This window comes from Xyrauchen texanus, chromosome 23 (assembly GCF_025860055.1).
Source record: "Xyrauchen texanus isolate HMW12.3.18 chromosome 23, RBS_HiC_50CHRs, whole genome shotgun sequence".
Classification (NCBI taxonomy): domain Eukaryota; kingdom Metazoa; phylum Chordata; class Actinopteri; order Cypriniformes; family Catostomidae; genus Xyrauchen; species Xyrauchen texanus.
In genome coordinates, this window is record NC_068298.1 from 13002906 (window position 1) to 13008178 (window position 5273).

The window sequence follows — 5273 nt, forward strand, 5'->3', positions numbered from 1 at the left end:
GGGTGGACAGGCTTAGCCTTGTACAACCAAGGACAGGAAATACAAGCAGGACACAGCTGCTGATGCTCAGGAAGGCCTGCAGTAAATTGTGTGTGTGTGTGTTGGGGGGGGGTGCAACTGGGTCACAACCACTCCAAGAATTAGTGTAAAGGGCAATTTAGGAATTAAGGCGATGTTAGGAATTAAAAACACAGATTAGACAGCTGTTAGATGTTAGAGACTAATCCATGCCAGATCTGGTATCAGTCAGAGGTTGAGACTTCCTGAAGGAGCACCTGCAAAAAAAAAAAAAAAAAAGGAGAAACTGACATGAGTTTGCAAATCAAGAACATTTAGACCAATCTCATTACATGAGATTGGTAAGAACAGGTTAAGATGAATACAATTAGCCTACTTATGAGTTTTACAACAAGTAACAAAACATTTAAAGTACCACATCAGTCCCTCTTTGCCGCAGAGACAATTACATCCAAAGGGCGTGTGCAAAACACCTAACTACCATTCACAGCCATAAAAACTATGCACATCTGAGGTCTTGTAGATAACTCTTAGGATGTACCCATCTGCCATGTGTTATGACTAACTACAACAAAGACATTGTGTTGGATCTGTAGGCAACAGCCTCCCGCTGCCCCACCCAGGGAGCTCCCAGGGCTAGAAAAAGCAGAGCACAGCACAGCTGTTGAAAATTTGTATGTATAACCAGGACAGAAAGGATATCAGTCCTCTGAGCACCACTTCCTGTAGCCACATCCCTTCCCCTTGACCTCTTCAGCTGCCAAATATCAGGCCTCAGGACAAAATGTAACTATTCAAAGCACTCCCCGGTTCCATCCTTAAAAAAAATGAGAATACTGTATCAGTTTAGTGTATTCATTTATTATTAGAGAATTCTGAATGGCTGCAAGATGGGCAGGCTAGAGTGCTTGATTCACTTTTGCATCATTTCAAGTATGCTTGGCTGCTTCAAGTTAATACAGAAATACAATTAATACACACTGATATTGGCGGAAGGAAGAGAAGATGCTAAAATGAGGAGTGCGTTATACAGATGTTGTGAATGTGAAGTCAGCTAATCGTTTACTCTGGCAGTTGTCTGCCAAATTTAAAGCTAGATGTTTTAGAACTTCTTTGGTTTAACTGGATAGCATAGCAATGTCCCATGCAAGTTAATATTTTATTACAGAAATGTATTACTATTGTAAAATGATGATAATAATAATGTAATATTAATATCAAATGATAATATTACATTAATATAATATTCAAGTTGACTGGGTTTCAAAAAATAATCATAATGAATAGCAGGATGAGACCCTATTATAAAGTGGACAAAAACAGGTGCAGAGTAGACAGGTACAATGTAAATAAGAAGTTTATTTTCTCTGTTTCACTTTTTTATTGATTATTTATTTATGGCGAAGTGAAAAGAGTCAGATGTTTGGTTATTTTAAAGAGGACTGAAGTGTGAACCCTCAAAAAGTATAAGAACATGGGCAAAACATTGTCAAATTTTGGTAAAAAATAAAAATAAAAAACAAATTAAAAAACTACTTTTTTGTTTATCATATGGCAGTTTAAATCACAATATTTTTTGAACAAATGGTCCAAATCCTGGGGATGAATAAAGTAGTGTTGGATGATTATAATATCATCATGCAGTGGGTAAAGTAGGTCATCACCTCACTTTATATTCGCTCTCGGTACAACAGAACTGCCCCTATATTGTTCACTCCCCGTTTGTTTAAAGACATGTATATAAAACGGAATCAGAAGCAATAAAAGAGTCCCTACATTAACAAAAAATATTTTATTGTCATTGTTGTCCAAAGAAATCTATTTAAGCTACATTAAATAGTTTTTAAAGGGATAGTTAGCCCAAAAATGAAAATTCTCTCATCATCTCATCCATTCGGCTCCAGTAGTTTAATCAATGTCGATTAGTGATCCAGTCAGTTTTGGTTGAGAACAGTCAACAGACCAAAATGGGTCTCCTTTTTTCAATGTACTTATTGCCATTGCAATCTCTAGGCATAATCATGATTTCAAGCATGATTACACTTCCTATAGTGCCATCTAGCGCTCTGCGCATGCGTCAAGCACTAGGAAGTGTAATCAAGCATGAAATCATGATCGCAAAGGAGTCTGCTGTCAAGATATACAGTGAAAAATGTGTTGTATTTTGGTTTGTTCCCACCCAAAACCGATTGGATTTGTCCGTGGACAAAACATTGATTAAATATCTGTCCAATAACATTCAGTATACAAAGAACTCCAGACAACATGAGTTGTGGAAAATCAGCTGTGATCTAGGAGCTTTATACCATCCGTGCCAATGAAGTGATGGTAAGTCCATCCCTCACATCCTCATTGTCAATTAAAGATTGGGCTAGTGTGAATAAGGTCTATTGATAAACCCACTGGAGTCTTAGTGATTAACTTAATGTTGCCTTTATCCGTTTTTTGGAGCTTCGACGGTCTGGTCACCATTCACTGGCATTATACGGACCTACAGAGTTGAGATATTCTTTTAAAAATCATTGTTCGTTTACTGCAAAAGAAATCTTATATGGTATGTGGTTGAGTAAATGCTGAGAGAATTTTCATGTTTGGGTGAACTAACTGCATGTATACACATTAATCGGATAACAACTGGCATCGGCTTTGTGCGCATTTATGCTCAAGAGAAGCGAAGTGTCTATTACGACTATAACCCAGTGTATTTTATGTTTTTTCTTCAAATATGCATTCAATTACACATTTTAATCATGGATAGTCAGATAGCTCGACTACAAAAAAAAACGACTTTAGCTTGATTATACAAGGGCTTGACATTAAGCATTTTGATGTGCTTGTCCTTCAGATAAGTAAATTGGCCATTCACTTACGAAAAAAGTACATCTTTTGGTTACATGCTCAAGTAGTAACCCGTCAAAGTTTCTGTTGTATGCTTTCTAAAATTACGACAGATGCCCAACTTAACAGTATTATACCTATGCAATCAACTCAATTCTCTGGGAAGAGCTCCAGACTAAAAAAATTACTTGAGAATCAGTGGCTCCTAAAATGAAACATTGAGCCAAATGGCTGTTTTTAGTCACCAAATCACAGATTTGCTCGATTTAGATTGCGGTTCAGAAACAAGATAAAATTCTGAAGAAAAGATGATGATAACCCATTAATCAAAGGTTTAATAAACAGTAGTTGAGATTATAAGTGTACATTCCCTTTAGTCTCATAAATGTTCACACCCCTTTCATAATTTATACAATATAAGAGATCAAATGTTTTATTTAGTACTGCTCTTCAGAATCTACATTAGATATTTACATAAAGTATAGTAAGCATACAGTGGTGTGTTGCCTTCTTGAGAATCAATGAATATTTGCACCTTGCGTAATAGTTGTGTACAAGTCCCTCTATTGTCCTAAGAGTCAAAAGCTTAATTTTATACACACACACACATATATATATATATATAAAAATTAGGGCTGTCAAACGATTACAATTTTTAATCGAATTAATTACATGGTGTCCCGATTAATTATATATATACAAATATTAGCTGAGAAAGCCCTTCATATAACAATAATGCAATATATATAATGATTATACATATTTATATCAATATATAATTATACATATTTATCTTTAAATATATATATATATAAAAATAATAATAATAATAATAATATAATATATATATATATATATATATATATATATATATATATATATATATATATATATATATATATATATATATATATATATATATATATATTCATATTCAGATAATTAAAATGCTTTACATTCCTGTAGCAGAAGAGTTAATCATCGATAAGGCCATACAAAAACCAGCTTTAGAATACAATGTATTGTTTACTACCATATTTTTGATCATAAGTCAATCATTGACATACAGTTCACAGCAATCCATTTCACAAGTGAATTTGTCAGTCAGTTGGAGATTTATTATGAGGGCTTGTTTAAGGGCCCATCAATTTACACCTAAGTCAGGCGTCTCGGGTGTGTTGCGTCATAAACATAAACTGTTGAGGTCACTGTGTCAAGTTAAATATAGTTTAATACTCAATCTTTAAACACATCTTGAGATCCCTTAGATCGCATTTGCCCTCAGTGTTTTGAATGCAAGAACGTAACGCATGTTTGTGTTGTTCTGCCTACTGAAGTGTAAACTGCATGTTGCTCATACAGCTGAAATTTCACTTACTGCCCTCTGGAGTAAACAGGTGGTACTACACGCTTGCATTTCTCAGGAATCTTCCTTATTATGGTCCGTTGACACGCGATTAATTGCGTACATTTTTTTTATTGCGTTATTTTTTGTTAAATCGACAACCCTAATATATATAATTAATTTTTTCACATATTGCCTTAGTCTTTCTTTACTGTTAACGGATGCATCTGAAATCACAGATGCAGTTTATTGTGCTACACCAATCTCAATCAATAATTACCAGAAGAAAAAAAAAAAAGGTGGTACACAATAAGGGACTTTCAATTATAAAGAAGCCCGAAATACACATGGGACTCTTAATTAGAAATGTCTGCGCTCCCAGTTGTGAGCTCAGTGATGGCTGATTCGCTGAGAAAGTGAATCTGATTCAAACTGCTAATCTGAGCTCCTGAGTTCAAACCCTCAGTTCTTTTCGGGTGACTCATGAAAGATCCAGTTCAAAAGAGCAATTGGTTCACGACTCTCTCACGCTGGGTTTGCTGTTGTGCGGTGCAGTGAGCTCATCACAACAAAACGGGTGAAAAGGGTGCGAGACACATTGGTGCATGCTCTACAGATGTATTCAATAACTCAAAATATTTGAAGAAACCACATATGAACGCACACAACCCGACTGTAGCCAGTGGTGACTGAATTTAAAATTATTGTCGAAATAAATAACTGTCACATTTGCAACCATTTTAGGTCGCCGTCTGGAGCCCTGCTAGGACAGAAACATAAATTGCGCTGGACGGCAGGAGATTATTGTCAAATGGTAGATATATGATAAATGTACGCACAGTAATCAAAAAGCTTCAAATGCAATCATTACAGCAGGGGTACACACTCTTCTATGCAATGAGATCTACTTTTTCATCATGTTATTACTGCAAGATCTACCATACACAATATAAACATATGTCACAATACCAAATTTCAGTAGTCTGTAGTGAAATTTGATGATTTTTTTTATGCCAGCTTCATTAACACAAGTAATAGCCTAACACTAAATAATTTGTTAATTATATAAGAA